Source organism: Pelodiscus sinensis, chromosome 3 (assembly GCF_049634645.1).
Source record: "Pelodiscus sinensis isolate JC-2024 chromosome 3, ASM4963464v1, whole genome shotgun sequence".
Classification (NCBI taxonomy): domain Eukaryota; kingdom Metazoa; phylum Chordata; order Testudines; family Trionychidae; genus Pelodiscus; species Pelodiscus sinensis.
In genome coordinates, this window is record NC_134713.1 from 81703665 (window position 1) to 81721762 (window position 18098).

At 43.3% G+C, this 18098-nt stretch overlaps 1 protein-coding gene across 6 annotated transcripts in view; it reads right to left on the reverse strand.

The window, feature by feature from the left end:
* HS3ST5 (heparan sulfate-glucosamine 3-sulfotransferase 5) overlaps window positions 1–18098 on the reverse strand; it is a 252868-nt gene that overhangs the window by 117589 nt on the left and 117181 nt on the right. For 4 of the 6 annotated variants that reach the window (XM_075924005.1, XM_075924003.1, XM_075924004.1 and 1 more), the window contains one exon: window positions 13009–13214. The exons of 1 other annotated variant lie outside the window; for it this stretch is intronic. The gene's annotated coding sequence lies outside the window, so the exon portion shown is untranslated. The remainder of the gene's footprint in view (window positions 1–13008; window positions 13215–18098) is intronic. One more of the 6 variants, XM_025184750.2, reaches the window with a different exon arrangement.

The window sequence follows — 18098 nt, forward strand, 5'->3', positions numbered from 1 at the left end:
CAGGAGTCAATCACATTGCACATAGCAGCCAAGCGATTTGTTAAAATGATTGCAATGGTTCCTTCTCTGCAGTACATTTGGTACAGCCCAACACAGTGCTGGGCACATACAAATGCCATGTTGTGTCCCTTCAATTATAATGTTGCCTGTCAATTTTTATTTGCAATGCGTAAGCCTGACGTGTTTGTAAACAAGCCTTTGTGGCACTGAACAAGAGCTATGAGTACAATATTGTTAATCTTTGCCAAGAGAGCATCGTCTGAAGTTTCAAAGGAAAAAGCCTCTCCTGTCCTTAGTGAGTAATGTATCATTCCTTCATCTAGCAAAGCTTCAAGCCTGAGTCATGTTACAGGGGACACACGTGAACATTTGCAATTCAGACTGGTATTTCTGAATGTCCTTATTTTCAAATATTAAAAATCCTGCTATGAAATTTAATTCTGAACCAAGGGCCTGGGATGAAATCTTGGCTCCGCCAAAGTCAATGGCAAAAATCTCATGGACTCTGCAGGGCCAGGATTTCATCAAAAGCATAGTAGACCTGGGGAGGCACATTGTCCTGTCCTCTGGTCTCCCAGGATTCAGATGTCCTATCTTATATTGTTTCTTATATAATTCAAACTGGGCCTACACAATTTGGCAGAAGGGCAGTTTTCATGGTGGAAAAATTCCTGCTTCTATTCTTGGCTCATATCTGAGTTACGTTAATATACTAGATTAACTGGAAAAAGCCGTGATCTTTGTCTTTTGCAAGCTTTTTGCAGAGATAATTGTTATCCAAGACTGAAAAATCACCCACAGTTTCTGGTCATGGCCACAGACCCACAATTCTTTTTGTTAAGCTCATGGCTCTGCCATCCTTGAGTAACACTGTCAGAGACAAGGATATGGGCAGTTGTGCTAGGAGTTGTGCTAGGAGTTAGAGTAGTCTTCAGACAGCCTTGAGTAGGATCCTATTGTCAGAGACAAAGGCCAGATACCAGAGCTGGAGCTAGAAATCAGAGCCATGGGTCAGAGGTAAGAACAGGCGCTATCACAGCCACAGGCAAAGGTGATGCAGGGCTTTGGTGGGAAGAGTTAGCAGATTAGCTCTTCCCCCTACCAGGCAAAACTGCTGGTCAGACAGGCCTGCTAGCAGCTAGCTGAACTCACTACCTTGCCTTGACACTGGCTCTGCTACAGGCCTTGGATCCTAACAAAAACATGTCCATTTAAAATGAGGGCTGATGAAACTTATCTGCCATATGACACCAGGGTGTTTTCTGCTGATGCCACAGATGTTATGTAAAAATAATTACACAGTGTTTTAGAATTTATACAAAGTTAATGAGACTTTTTAAAAGCCTTCTGCATGATATTTTCAACAATTACACTGTTTGCTCGTATTTAGCTTGTGACCCACTATTACTTCCAGATCCCTTTCTGCAGTACTCTGTCCTAGGCAGTCATGTCCCATTTTGTATTTGTGTAACTCATTTTCCTTTCCTAAATGAAGTATTTTGCATTTGTCCTTATTGACTTTCATCCTATATACTTCAGACCAATTCTCCAATTCACCTAGATCAGTTTGAATTTTAATCCTATCCTCCAAAGCACTTGCAATCCCTCCAAGTTGAGTATCATCTTCAGTCTTTAAAAGTATTCTTTATGCCATTATCTAATTATTGATGAAGACATTGTACAGAACTGATTCCTGTGGGATCCCTCTTGTTATGGTCTTTTAACTTGACTTTGAATCACTGAAAACTACTCTCTGGGAACAGTTTTCCAGTTATGCACCCACCTTACAGTAGCTCCACCTAGGTTGAATTTCCCTGGTTTGTTTATGTGACAGGGCGACTCCGTGCCGATCCCTGTGCTGTCCGGGGAGGCAGTGGTGCAAATGCCCAGCTGCGCTGCTTATTCTCATGCCATGGCAAAGCTGAACCGTGGCAGTGTCAATGAAACGGGAGGATGTCCAGCCCCCACAGCAAGGGGGAGGGGGAATGATGACGAGGCGAACATGAGGGGCAGGGCTCAAGGGCAACGTGAGGTCAGGGGGAGGGGTGAGAGAGGGGAAAGCCTGGGCAGGGGAATTCAAAAAGGGGAAGGAGGACGCCCAGGGAGGGGGGCAGGAAGGGAAGCTGGGAGCATCAAGCGGACACCTCGGAGGCCATGAACCAGACTTGCGGGGGGTAGGAAGCAGCCCAGGGTAGGGCTTCCTGCAAATTGCCCAAGGGCTGGTGAGTTTTAGCAGGAGCCCCACCAGACGGACCAGACCTTAGTGTACTGGTCCTTAGAGCCCTGGGCTGGGGCCTGTGAGAGTGGGCGGGTCCCTTTACCCCCCCCCCCCCGCAAGAGAGTGTCCCTGAGGGGGTGAAACCACAAGGGAGAGAGGGTGCATCCAAAGACCCTCTTACAGTTTACATGAAGATCATGCAAGATAGTACCAGAAACCTCACTAAAGTCAAGGTACACAGTACCACATCTATCATCTCCTCCCATTCACAAGGCTTGTTACACAGTCAAATAAATATATTAGGTTGGTTTGACATGGTATGTTCTTGACAAGTGCATGCTGACTGTTACTTCTCACTTTATATTCTTGTAGGTATTCACAAACTGATTGCTTAATTATTTGCTCCATTATCTTTCCAGGTACTGAAGTTAAGATGACTGGTCTGTAATTCCCTAGATTGTCCATATTCCCCTTTTTGTTATAAATGGGCAAATATATTTTCCCTTCTCCTATCCTCTGGAATCTCTCCTGTCTTCTAAGACTTCTTGAAGATAATTGCTAGGGACTCAGATATCTCCTCAATCAGGTCCACACATATTCTAGAATGAATTATTTCATCAGGCCCTTGTGACTTGAAAACATCTAACTTCTCTAGTAATTTTAACTTGTTCTTTCCTTAACTCATTTTTATTGGCATTCTCTATATTAGGCAACCAATCACTAACTTACTATTCTTTTGAGCAAATACTACCAGTATCCCTTCAGTCTGCCAAAAAGCCATTAAATTGTAATTCAGCAAGTGCTATGCTAGTAGTTGAACCTTTCTCTATGCTGTCAAGATAGCTGGTGTATGGCTTCATAAGTCAGGGAGCAAAGCACATGCTGTATCTCTCACAATTACTACTGGCATTTCAATATTGCCAGTGATAATCCATAGCTGGGAAAGGAAGTCCCTGATAGCAGCTTTCTGAACAGACCTGTGTTCTTAAAGACGCACACATCATACCCCTTTTCTGACCAGACAACATGGATGTTGGTTAGGGTTGCCAGGTATCCAGTTTTGAACTGGATAGTCCAGGATTTGAGCTTTCTGTTCAGGAAACAAACTGAGAAAGTATAAATGAGAAAATATAAATGTCCAGTATTTTCTAAATAAAATGTAATGTAGATTGTGATGTAATGTCAAGTGTGTTCGGTATTTTTGTTGAAACCATTTGGCAACTCTGATGTTGGTGAAGCATGACTAGTGACCTACCTTGCATAACCACAGAGAAGGAACCCTTTCTGTGCCTATACTCTGTAGTAAGGCAGTCTGGATCCAAAAGAGAGCCATCCATTGCTCCATTACAGTCTTGGAACCCCATTTCTGTAAATTTATCAACTACATTCTGCATGTTGCCAACAGTCACAAGTTTTGCCTAGTAGGGGACTATTAATGGCCTTGCACACTTGCATATCAATAGCCACTGTGGCTTTTCTAACTCCAAAATCATTTCCCACAGACCAGTAGCAAATCAAGATTCTTAAACACGTAGCCAGTTTTAAGTATGAGCGTATTCTATGTGAGGCTATGTGCTTAAAATTAGGCACATACTTAATTCTTGCTGAATCAGAAAACAAGCATTTCTCTAACTCATTTGCCCAGATTCAGTTTGAGCTAGAGCCTCTTCCAGGACCTGTTCTCTACACATTGTGATGATTTTGATTTAATCTGTGGAACATTTCATACGCTCTTGGGTGTAAACTTCAGAAGCATTCATTGCTTCTCCAAGCAATCTACTGTAAGGATTGAAAGAAAGGGGATGGGGGAAATGGTAGGTTGCTCATGAGATGCTGCAGATGGAAGCTAATGCAGAGGAGGAACAATTTATCCACCACTATTTTCTGGGTTCTGTTGGAATCAGTTTTTATGCAGAAGGGATGCAAGAACAGGCAAGATACATTCAGTGTTGGGAGAAAAACAAAAACAAAAAATATACTTCTCTGTGACAGAAAGAACAACAAAAAAAAATTCCTATGAACTAGTATATCCAGAAACATCTTGAATTAATGGTACTAATAAGTGGACAATAAAACAGTCTTAGCACTACCACAATCCCACATCTCAGTACAAATGATAAAAAAATAAAACTGGTTTCTTTCTCAAGTGAATGTTGGCCAGCTGGCATTTTTAAATATTTCATTTTACTTACACACAAAGGACAATATTGAGAAATATAACTGCTCTATTTAATGATTTTCTTGTGAGGTTAGAAAGGTAAATAATATTAAATTTGTCTTTCTTTTCTAGACAGAATATTCCTCTCTTTGCTTTTTTTGTATTCTGCTTCTTTAAATAGAAGTGATATAAAAAGACTCCTTCCTCCTTGACAGGTTGTCCAAAAACCAAATTTCCCCTTTTCCCCCACCAATTTTCACACATAATAAACCACTTTGCATGTACTGAAAATGAGTATTACATTAGATATGGTAATTTAAGTGTATCCCATTTCATTTGGTGAAACTATGCAGCTTTGCATTATAACTAAGTTGAGCTAATGAAAATGTGCTTGAAGCATGTGTTACCTGGAACTGAAGTTAGCTAGTAATATTGCACTGCAACTTATGAGTCTGCAAAATAATGGGAGGAATCCTGCTGTGAGTGAGATAGGAAAATTATTATAATCTGCATTCCTAAATTGAATGAGCATTTTGCTCAGCAGTAACCTCTTGACTGCAAATAGTCTGAAATTGTGTCCTGCTGTTTAAAATGCTGGTGTGTTTTTTAAAACCAACTAAAAATTTTCACATTTCCTTAAGTTAAAGAACTTTAAAAAAATATGTGGTTAAATTACCAAGATAGTGAAAGCTGTTTATCATCACTTTTTTAAGTGAAAACTAGTTTCCAAATGTTATTGACAGTTGAAAAAAGCCTAGAATTTGAGGCACAAAGTGGGTAAGGTAAAAATCTTTTATTGGACCAACTTCTGTTGGTGGGAGAGACATGTTTTAGAGCTTACAGAGACCTTGCTGTTCACCACTTCACAGCCTCTTTCTTTACATGATCTTTTGAACAAATTATTATCTGAAGAAAGAGCTATGTAAACTCAAAAGGTTGTCTCTCACAAAAAAAATTGGTTCAATAAATGATATTACCTCACCCATCTTATCTCTATATTCTGAAACCAACACAGCTACAACTATGCTACACAGAATTTGTTTGGGATTCTCTTATAGTCTTCAGTATTTAATAGCTAGTATGTATGAAGCTTATCATTTTCATCCTTGTTAAACTGTTGCCTTAACACTGAAATAAGTTGAACGTTTGCAAGAGTGTTCTGGTCTGTATAAAGGGAAAAGGTATGAATAGATACCCTGAAGTGGTTAGCAGTTATGATACAACAACCTTCAGTAAACCCATATATATATGACAATAGTGTATTGAAAAAAACCCATAAATAAAGCAGAAGACCATGAACTGGTGAACAGAGAGAAAATGAACTTCATCAACAAGAGTGAAAATACAGTTTTATCCATTCAAATCCTTTAGCAAGGAGGGTATAAAGAGGGTATACTGGAGACAGTATAAGTAAAAAGAATCTGAGGATTACTAAGCTTTGGAGAGAATTGAAAATGCCTAACAATAATTGTTTTCTGGCACTTCCTTCAAATGTGGTGGGGCAATCTGCAGTGCTTCCCATGTTGGGCTATGTCTACACTGTGGCGCTATTTCAGGATGCCGGAATTTTGAAATAACAGGCATGCATTCCAGTGTCTCTATAACCCTCAGTCCATGAGGGTTAAGTGATGTTTTGGAATAGTCATTTATTTCAAAATTCAGCACTCTGTAATCAGAACTGGCATTGTAAAATTTGGCACTGTGTAGACAGGTAATTTCGAAATAAGTTAGTTTGAAATTACCTTGAAATAAGCTACGCAATTTGTGTAGTGCAAATTGCGTAGCTTATTTCAAGGTAAGGGTACAGTGTAGACGCACTGTTGGCATCCAAGGAAAGGCCGGGGGCACCACAGAATTATCTTCTTTCCTCTCCCTTATTTATGCAAATAGGTACCAAGGCAAATGTTTTGTAGGCTGAATAGGAAAGAGGACAATTGTTTCAGACAGTAGTGCTCTAGTCCCTAAAAAGAAAGATGTCCAGTCTTGAAGAACTCCTTCTCACATGCCTGCTGTTCACTGACATGATAGAAGATTGTGTGCTACACCTAGGAGAGGTAGTGGCTGGGTGCTGCGGATCATGCTGGCAATTTTGCCTGCATCTGCACATTGCAGCCTGTGGAATGCCTCAGATTAAGGCCATTTGCCTCTGTCCCCTCTCTTCTTCTGTGCAGGTATTGAAATAAGAGACCTTTTCACTGTACACAAGTCTAATCAGATGAATTTGTTGGTTCCTGATATTGGGTCAACTCTTGGGCCGTGTCCAGACTCAGGGGTTTTTTCGGGAAAAGTAGCCTTTTCCCGAAAAAACTTCCCCTGCGTCCAGACTCAAGCCGCGTTCTTTCGAAATTATTTCGAAAGAACGCGGCTTTTCTTTTGATGGCGGTAAACCTCGTTTCACGAGGAAGAACGCCTTCCTTCGAAAGTTCCTCTTTCGCTGGGTGCTCTCTTTCGAAAAAGCGGATTTCTCTTTCGAAAGATCCGCCTGCAGTCTAGACGCGATCTTTTGAAAGAGGCTCTTTCGAAAGATGCTTTCGAAAGATCCTCTTTCGAAAGAAGCCTGCAGTCTAGACATAGCCTTGAAGTCCTTACCCACTCTTTACTTAGGGAAGATTCCCATTCAATTTAGTGAGATTTTTGCCTGAGTGAGGACACCAAGATTAAGCCAAAAATGAATAATTTGAGAGATATGGAAGACTGGAGATTAGAAATGCCAGGTCACCACATAGTGCAGACTAGAGCTGGACAAATACTACCCCAAAAAGTATTCACATATCTATTGATTGACCAGAAACTGCAATTTCACTTTGATATTCTCCATAATCCTTTATCAGTTTTCTGCAAGCATTCACATGAATATGATAGGCCTCAATATTTTTGTTCATTGATTCTAACAGACTGCTGCTCTTTCTTTCTATTTTCATAATGGACCCCAAAGAGACTTCTGAGTAAGGTTTAGAGTTTGACCTCACACCCTGATGTAAGGTTCAGGACAACTAGGAACAAGTAACTCAGAGATTCCCTCATCTTAGTGTCCTTTAGCATGAGAGAATTCTTACGGGAGATTATAATCATTCACAGGAATTCAGATTGTTTTGCAAATCAATCTGCCATTAAACAAGCTACGATAGTAATAATGAATATTAGTAATAATTTTTAAAGTTATATATTAAAACTTGCTGAACATTAAAATTCAGCTTAAAAATAAATTGTAACTATTTTTAAAGGTATTTTTATGATCAGTTATAGAACTGGAAAACATGGGATTTTAAAAATGTGGCAAAATATTAATTAAAAAGAATAAGAGAGGCAAGAGCAGGGCTTTTGCTAAATGTTTCAATCCTTCCTGTTCTCATCTCCAGAATTACACTGTTTTTTATACACAAACTTCATCCAACTGCTACTGAACCTAGGAACAAAACTCTGGCTTCATTACAACAGGACTGGAATTATCTCCTATTTTCAGTGCATTTTTATACAGAGTATGGGTATATAGTATGCACACAGTAGTCATAGACAAAGTAACAGAGAAATTGATTACAAGGCTATAATACTGTTGAGGTAGTCTGGTGATATCATTTACAATGAAAGGAAAGCTCAATCTATATAGTATACAATGTCATCATACTGCTACGTTTGAGCTTCATCTTTATCAATAAAAATGCCTCCTATGAACAATTGTAACAGCAAACGAAGAAGAAAAACAGATATAATTCACACAGGATATGTCTACACAGCAAAGTTATTTCAAAATAACAGCCGTTATTTCAAAATAACTTTCCTAGCGTTCATACTGCCAAACCGCTATTTCGAAATTAATTCAAAATAGCAGAGTGCTTATTTCGAATTTGGTAAACCTCATTTTACGAGGAATAATGCCAAATTCGAAATAGCTAATTCAAAATAAGCGCTGTGTAGATGCTTATTTTGAAATAGGGGGCCTCCAGCCTTCCCAGGGTGCCCTGGTGGCTACTCTGGGCCAAACCAGGAAAACTCTTCTCCTCCCCACCAGCCCCGGAGCCCTTAAAGGAGTAGAGTCTTTTTGGCACAGGGCCTGTGCCGGCTCCAGGCCTGCCAGCCCTCCACCGCGCCTCAGGAGCAGTCTGGCAGTTCCCAGGAGCCTTCCAGGGGCCAGAAAATGCAGGCGCCTTCCTGGTCCAGTGCGGAGATCATGGACCTGACTGAAGTTTGTGGGGATGCCTCCAACGTCCATGATCTCCTCACTAGATGCAGGAACGCGGCCATCTACAGGCGGATGGCTGACAGCCTGGCCACCAAAGGCCACATGCGCATCCAGGAGCAGGTGGGCATAAAAATAAAGGAGCTGAGGCAGGCCTATGCCAGGGTCACAGGGGGCAGCTCCCAACCAGGGGCAGACCCAGGCCCCTTCCCCTATTTTGACACTCTGGACCGCATCCTGGGGGCCCGGACGGTCCGTGCCCCCCAGGTGGTCATCGACCCTGGGGCAGAGGGCCCTGACCAGGGCACGAAGTAAGAGGATGATGGCCAGAAGTCACAGGAGCCTGGAAGGAGCATGGCACTCACCTAGGACCTCCGAGCCGTCACAGCAGCCATGTCACCACTGTCTTCTGAGGCCAGGGAGGCCTCAACATGTGAGTGTCAACACTGTCCTCTTATGCAGGGTGGAGAGAGGGGGGGAATCCAGGGACCGTGCGTGTGGGCCTTGCTGACCACGGATCATGCAGCAACCTGTGCATGTGCCATGCCGGACGGGGCATGTGACCCCAGCTGGCTGCCACATAGGGGCCCTGGCCTGTAGCCCACATGCATGTATGAAGGCACATGACATGCTCCATACCCCGGGGGCGGGGGGACACACTGCACAATGCCCTCCCTCCAGAAGTCCCCTTTACGCAGAGGCAGGGCACATCTCCCTCCCCACCCCACACCAACACTATATACTGCACAGGGGCATGAGTGCAGTCCTGGGCCAGCTCACACTCCTGGGGATAGCAGGACGTGATGGTGCAGAGATCCGCCTTCCTCACCTTGCAGAGGAGGGCTGGGCTTCACCCACTGTGTCCCCAGGGATAACTGGCGACTTCTCTTTTTTCTCCACAGCCGCACCAGCTGCGACTGCCGGGCGCACCACCCCACCCAGGACATCTTCCCTCACCCGGCCCAACAGGCTAACCCGGAACCAGGAGGAGTACCAGCGGCAGCTCCTGGGGTTACTGCAAAGGCAGGTTCACAGCCAGGAGCACTGGGTGCATGAAGACCTGCAGCTGTGGTGGCAGAGCTTGCGGGAGCTGCTGGACCAGGGCCATGCCATCCGCGATCACCTGCAGACCCTGGTGCAGAGATTGCTGCCTGCTGCCTCTCCAGCCCCTGTGGCCGCCACAGCTATTGCTCCTTCTCCCACTCCTGCTCCCCCTCCCGCTTCTTCCTTCCCCTCCTCCCCCACTCACCCTACCCTCCATACCACGCCAAGGCCTCCACACCCACAGTGCAGGGAGACAGGTGGACCAGCAAGACTCCCAACCCTGAGCTTCTCCTCCTCCTTCCTCTCCTTGCCTCCCCCTTCCAGCTCCCTCCTTCCAGGTTTCCTCCTCCTCTCTCCCACCCTCATTCCCCCCTCGCCCCAGTTATGGTAAATAAAGAGAGTTTGTTTTTGGCAACACATGTGTTTTTATTTTACATCAGGAAGGGGAGTTAGGGAGGGGAAAGTGGAAGGCTGTGAGGGTGGAATAAGGCACAAGGCCCCAGTGGGGCACACCAGGGAGACTTCAGTCCTCCTCCAGGTGGAAGCTCTCCTGCAGGGCCTCCCAGATATGGACAGCCCCCCGATGGGCCTCCCGGCTGGCAGCTGTGCGGGGCTGCATGTAGAGGCCAGCCAAGTGGTTGGCCTCTGCCATCCAGCCTGGCAGGAAAGCCTCCTCCTTCCTTTCACACAAATTAGGCAGCACACAACACGCTGCCACCACGTGCAGAATATTCCACTGGGATAGATCCAAATGGGTGAGGAGGCATCTAAAATGGGCCTTCAACTGGCTGAACTCCCCCTCCATCACAAACTTGGCATTAAAGGCCTGTTGGGAGGGGTTGAGGTGTCCCATGTTCGATTTCATCAGCCAGTGTTGTAGGAGACAGGTCACATCCCCCACCAGGCACACAGGCATTTCTATGTCCCCGACCCTGATGTGGCAGTCGGGGAAGAAAGTCCCGGTGTGCAGCCTCTGGCACATGAAGAAGTTGCGATAAACCCGCACGTCGTACGCTTTGCCAGACCAGCCCACGTTAATGTCCACAAACTGGTCCCAATGGTCAGACACAGACTGCAAGATGACCGAGAAGTATCCCTTCCAGTTGATGTAGAGGGAGGCCTGGTGGTCCAGGGCACGGACGGGGATGTGCGTCCCGTCGATTGCTCCGCTGCAGTTGGGGAAGCCCAGAGTACCAAACCCCTCGATCACCACGTCCCCATCAGTGAGGCGGATGACTCTGTGGAGCAGCACTCTGTTGATGGCCTTGAGCACCTGCAGAGGGACACACAAAACCACCGAGAGTCACTGGGGTGCCAGGGTGGCTGACAGTGCTCCTCCCCTGCCACTGCCCCGCGCCTCCACTCCCAGAAGTAACCCCCCCTGCAAACCTGGCCACTGTGGGCAGTCCATAGTATGGGTGGGACAGACCAAACCCTCCCATGGAGGGGACTTGCACCCCTCCCCCCCTTTTCCCTAGGGCAGCCTACCCCCTCCTGGCACAGTGACCGGAGATTGCCGTACCTGCATGAGCACTGCTCTGACGGTGGATCTCCCCACGCCGAAGTGGTTCACCACGGATCGGTAGCTATTCATTGTGGAGACCTTCCATAGGGCGATGGCCACATGCTTGTGGAGGGGAATGGCGGGCCTCATGTGCATGTCCCATCACCACAGAGCAGGGGCAAGTCACTCACAGAGCTCAAGGAAGGTGTCTTTCTTCATCCTGAAGTTATGGGTCCATTGTTGGTCTCCCCAGCACTGCAGGATGATGTGGTCCCACCAGTCGCTGCTGGTTGTCAGATGCCAGATGCAGTGGGGCATGTTGTCATCCAGCTTCTGCTCCTCCATGGTCCCCAGGGGAGTTGGGCTGCAGCAGATGCTACCAGGCAGTCTCTAGCAATTGCTGCCAGGCTTGCAGCAAGATATCCAAAATGAGCACCAGAGCTCCCAGAGGCAGCTCTGGCTCCATGATGCCGAGTCCTGTGGTCCTGAGTCAGGGCAACCAAAGCAAGCAGCGAAAAAAAATGCTTTGCTGTTCCTCAGAGAGGTAGGTAAGCAAGAAGGGAAAGCTGAGAACCGGCTGTCTTGGGGGGTCCCTTTAAGCACAAACCTCAGACACCCTCAGGCAGCAGTCACATAAAGCAACTACTGACCTGATGCCCTGCTGGAACCAGTTTCAGGTGGCTTTAAATGTGATTCAGCGTCCAATCAGTGTGGACGTGCTATTTTGAAATGCATTTTGTGTGTAGAAGCATCATTTTGAAATATCTTATTTCGAATTAACTATTTAGAAATAAGATATTTCTAAATATCAAAATAAGATTTTTCGAAATAACGCTGTAGTGTAGACATACCCACATTTATTTATTCAGAAAAATAGCCAGGATAAATAAGTTGAGGTTTATCAAGTATTTTTATCTGAAGTTGGAGAAAATAATTTTGCCAAAAACTCTGATAAAACTTTCTGCAAATGTGAGAAAAAGTGATGAAAATCACAGAGACAGTCAAGGTCAGCATCATCTCCTCATCTCTGTGACATTCAGCAGTGTATCCAATTCAATGGAAACACAGTGTTGGGATTTAATTGTCCTTTATTTATGATATTATCTTTTGTGCTGGGAGCACCATGAAAGATTTAAGTATCTTATTTCTGTTTGGCCTGTTAAAGAAGCATATGTAACTATTTCAGAGAAATAGTCATGTAGGTCTGTTTCAGCAAAAATATCAAGGATTTCAGTGACACACTGCATAGGCAAGGAGATGGAACACTTGACCAAACAGACTTTTCTATTTCTATGATTCTGTGCAGCTGGGTTGGAAAAAAGCTAAACTAAATTTTTCTAAGCAACCGAGGGCCGTATTCAGAAAGGCATTTAAGCATTCCATCTGTATTCAGTGTTGCACTTGAACATGAATTAAAATGCTGTCCAGAATAGGGATGATTTCCTGAATTGGGTCTTCATCATCTAGAATTCATGCATTGTACAAATATTCAATTAAATTCTGATTATCATCAAAGAGCTTCCAGAGAATAAATGAAATTCATAATAAATTCAGTTCTTCTACTACATTTAACTCTTTTCTCTGTACTTTGTCTAGCATATTGTATAGGCCATGCTTTCATTTGGGAGAAGTGTGGCCCATTTTCCATATCCCACATGATGTAGATAGACCAAATTCACTGCTGGGTGACCCTGTGGAATCCTATTTAATCAAATTAAGGAGTGCCTGCTTATTCTAATGGTGCATATCATTCAGTGTGTTCCGTGGAAACATAAATCTGTCTAGATCTTTTAATGTTCTCAAATATTTACATGCTATATATTCATCACCACTGTATATAACGAATATATTTTTAGAAAAGTTCAAATTACTTTTGGAAACTTCCAGCATTTAGAGTGCTCACCAACCTTCGTGTCCTTATGCACATCCAGTGAATCCGATACATCTACCTTAGATCAAGAACATTCAAAAAGGATTTAATTCATCTCTCTATCTTCAGTACCCAGAAGTCTTCAATGCTTGCTAATGGAACTAACCGTGTGATAAAGAGATTCCAGATATGTAGATGGAAAAATCAGACAGCCCTGTTGCAACTGTATGTAATTTGTTGACTCTGTAAAACAGAGAAAATTCATTTGCAAAATCTGAAAAGAAAGTTTAGTATACAAATTTAAGAACAAATACTTTACAATAGAGTCCACTCTATCACCCCAAAAAGGTGTTACAAGGAAGAAGAAGAAAAAATGTTCTCTTGACCTCTGCTGATAGGACAAGAAGCAATGGGCTTAAATTGCAGCCAGGGAGGTTTAGATTGGACATTAGCAAAAACTTCCTAACTGTCAGGGTGGTTAAACACTGGAATAAATTGCCTAGGGAGGTTGTAGAATCTCCATCATTGGAGATATTTAAGAGCAGGTTGGACAGACACCTGTCAGGGATGATCTAGATGGTGTTTGGTCCTGCCATGAGGGCAAAGGACTGGACTTGATGACCTTTCCAGGTCCCTTTCCAGTTCTAGTGTTCTGTGATTCTATGATCATAGGGTTACTACTTAGAGCAACCTCATGAATCCTTTTTCAAAATCTCAGACGTCCTTTTTAAACACATCTGAAGTTTCATCTGCAGAAGTGTGTTGTGCCCACGAAAGCTAACGGTACCATCTACATTTTTTGTTGCTCTCTAAGGAGCTGCAGGACTATTCATTGTTTTTAAAGATTTTTTCAATTACAGACTAGCACAGCTACCCCTCTGAAACTTTTTAAACACAGACGGTTACATTTCACAGAAGAGATTTACGTAAATAACTACCACTTTGGGTGCCTATGTCCAAATCTTAGATCCTCAAAAAGCCTTCTAAGCTGCCAGTTAATCCTGTAAGTACTTTACATGTTTCCAACTAATAAAGTGCCCTAAAAATCTAAGGGTGGGCAGCACAAAGCCATTAAGTCAAGCTGCTAAGTGCCTAACTCATGCCTAAGTTTTGACAGCATTCACAAACTAGACACCCCCAACTCTCACTTGTGTAACCCAGGCTAGTAGGCATGCTCAGAGGCCAGCTAATAGCATGCTTACTATATGAGAGCCTGCACTGAGATTGTGGTGCCCACTATTACACAATAGGCCACGGTTTTGAACACTTACCTGGCATGTGAGGTACTCATGTTCAAATCCCTCCTTTACCTATTAGGGAAATCAAACTTGAACCCAAGTCTCCCCTTTGTCAGGGGCATGCCCTAGTCCCTGGGTTATAAGGTATTCAGGGAGAAGGCTGCACGCAGTCTCTTCTAATTGGGTTATTGCACTTTGTACGAAATACTTAGTGAGGGTATGTCTACACTACCCCGCTAGTTCGAACTAGGAGGGTAATGTAGGCATACCGCACTTGCAAATGAAGCCCGGGATTTGAATTTCCCGGGCTTCATTTGCATAAGCGGGGAGCCGCCATTTTTAAAACCCCGCTAGTTCGAACCCCGTGCAGCGCGGCTACACGGGGCACAAACTAGGTAGTTCGAACTAGGCTTCCTAGTTCGAACTACTGTTACTCCTCGTGAAATCTAGGAAGCCTAGTTCGAACTACCTAGTTCGTGCCCCGTGTAGCCGCGCTGCACGGGGTTCGAACCAGCGGGGTTTTAAAAATGGCGGCTCCCCGCTTATGCAAATGAAGCCCGGGAAATTCAAATCCCGGGCTTCATTTGCAAGTGCGGTATGCCTACATTACCCTCCTAGTTCAAACTAGGAGGGTAGTGTAGACATACCCCGATTGAGTAAGAGAACAACTTTACTGGGGGCTAGAACACTCACCTCAGGGGAAGGGAAGAGATGAACTTCCAGTCCCTTGCACCATGAAATATTTTGCTGATTTACCAAAAGTAGTACAGCTTTAACAAGAGATATTGAGAGAGCTCCTCTCCAATAATCCATAGCCCAGCAGCTAGGACACCTTCTGGGGTAGGGGAGGTTTGTGTACAAGTCCCTGCTCCAAATCAGGCAGAAGAAGGGGATCTAAACTCAGGTCTCATGTATCCCAGTTGAGTAAATAGGGTAAAGTGAGGGAAGGTAATAGGGTAAAGTGGGGGAGGAAAGGAAGCTCTGCTTTTTTTGTTTGTTTGGTTGGTTGGTTTAGGCACTCAGCTTCTAGAGAGGGTTCAAAGCTCAGAATCTAATGCAGGAGGTGTCTCCTTCTGACTATGCCTGCATATGTTGCCTTCTACACTGAACACTAACTGGAACCAGAAGAGTGGTTTATTAACTATTTTATTACTCCTAGAAAGGAACCCAGCATCTACAATTTTATTACTGTGTCAGACACTTACGTAGAGGAAAGGCTGATAAAACACACAGCGGGTTGTTTGACTATCCTTGGTGTTTTTTTTTCCATTCGTTCCTCAATAAATCATGCATATTTATAAACCTAGCCAGGCATCCATATCCAAGAACTGTAGCACAGATATGAATATGAATATGGTATCTAATTGCAACTCCCATATTACCATTCCTAGCTCTGGGCATGAACACAGCCAGTTTCTTTCAAAGCAAATCAAGCCCCATGTGCTCCGGAACACAGCAAAGCCCTCAAAACCATGAATGCCAATGTCAGCTGCCAAAACAATAAGCTTGTCAGTGAAGAAAAAGTTCGGAGTTCAGAAGGAAAGTTAAATTGAAAGGCATTACTTCAGCAACATCAAGAAATGTGTGTCTGCTAGAGTTCCTTTTATCCTCTGGTCAGAGGAATCTAACGGCAACCAGGAAATACCATTGACTTTTGTCACTATAAACATAAAATAGTGGCAGAGGGCTGTGTTAGTCTGTAATTTTAAAATCAATGAGTAGTCCTGCGACACCTTAGAGACTAACAAAAATATATGTAGTGTATAGGGCACATCTGAGGAAGTGGGTTTTGCCCACGAGAGCTCATGATACTATATCTATTTTTGTTAGTCTCTAAGGACATGTCAACACAGCAGGGCAAAAGTTAAATTAAGATACACAACTTCAGCTATGTCAATTGCCTAGCTGAAGTCAAAATAATGTAATTTGGCTTTTGGCTTTGTCTAAATAGCAGGAAGTTGAAGGAAGAACACTTTTCCTTTTCCTTTCTTTACCCCTCGTGAAATGAGGGTTACAAGAGTTGGAGTAAGAAGTCCTGCAGTTCAACATTATTTTGAAAAATGGCCTGCTGTGTAGATGTACCCACATCTACACATTTTTAAAATTCAAAATAACATCAGTTATTCTGAAATAACACTGCTGTGTAGATGTACCCTAAGGTGCCACAGGACTACTCTTTGTTTACAAAATAGTGGGTTAGTAGATTTTATGTAAACTGTCCTCAATTGGTGTAACACAGAAATCTCTGAATCTAATATTGGAAAAATAAAGACTAGAACCTATGAAAATGTGAAGCAATGGACAACAGAACACCACTCGGTAAGCTATTTCTCACCTTTTATTTGCAATGAAAAGTGTTTATTAAAATCACTTTATCTACCCTACATAAATCACTTACATGTGGATCTATAATAGTTTATTTCTGGCTGTTCTGCTATTGTTTATTTGATATATGGCTTACAATATTGAATGTCTTTTTTCATCAGAAACATTTATTTATTAATAATTCAGCAGATAAATGGTTTTAGATTGAGCATTTTAAACATGTAGACAAATCAATGAAAAAGGACACAGGGCCATATATTACATGGTAAAATAACTGAAACTCATGCATTAGACTGATAATGTCCCAAAAGCTCTATTTTTTTAAAGTTGAGTTTCCATAATGTAAATGTTTTAGAAAAAAAATCCAATAAAACTCATTTCATTTATTGTTTTGTGGAGACTTACTGCTTTTATGAAAACTTGTTATTGAACGCTAATGGAAGTTAATACACATGTTCATTTCTGGAAATGGGCTAGAAGAAAAGAGGTAAATTCATCTCAGACTACAGACGATTACACCAGAATAATGAGGACCCGATTCACATTGACTTCAACAATAGTTATACACAGACTTCAGGTAAAGAGTACAGGATCAAACCCAAAACAGTATTTGAACTAGCAAAGATTTACAGCTGTGAAAAATGTGTGTTAGACTATGGAATCTGTTCTCTCCTGTGAAATCTGGCTATTGAGAGGTGACCAAATTTCACAGAACTGAGTAGCTGGAAGGCAGCTGCTGGCTGGGATCCCATCTATGAAGGCAGGGTCACTGGCAGCTACAGTGGAGAAGTAAGGGTGACAAAATATTGCAACCCTTCTGTGTTACTGCTGGCAGTGGTGCTGCCTTCAGAGCTGTGTGCCCAGCCAGCAGTGGTCCTCCAGCTGCCCCGCTTGAAGGCAGCAGCATGGAAGTAATGGCACTACTGCAAGCCCCCTACAATAGCCTTGAGATCCCCACCCAGTCCTGTTTTGGGTCTGGAACCCCATGGTCAAAATACCATGACATTTCAGATTTAAATATCTGAAACTATGAAATTTATTATTTTAAAAGTTCTATGCCTGTGAAATTGATCAAAATAGACCATGAATTTGAGAAGGCCCTACATTTTTGTGAGAAAAGGGAATGATAAGAGAACTGAATGTGTTAAACCTTATGACGCAGCCCTTAGGTCTTATGTCATCATATACCAGGTATATGTTGTAAGAAAGAAAAGGTCAAGGTCCTATCTATACTGGTAGCAAAGAATGCTAAAGGTTGTGTTGCTATTTTTTCATCGTGGAAATGGAGTCTGTGGGGGAGAAGGGAATGGAAAGCACTGGACAAAAGGTATTCACATGTCATGTGCTATGTAGGAAAACTGAGCATGCAGTTGGGAAATAGTGGGCATACTGCACGATCCCATCTATAAAGAGATTAGAAGTATGGAGCGAGTCATTTAAAGCTTTCCAAGGCCACTATAAAGAAATCCTCTTCCTTGCCCTGCATGAGAATAATGGTGCTGTGAGGTCACTATGACATCAAGGACTCTATTTGCCAGATGGGCCAGTTTCCTACTAACTAAAT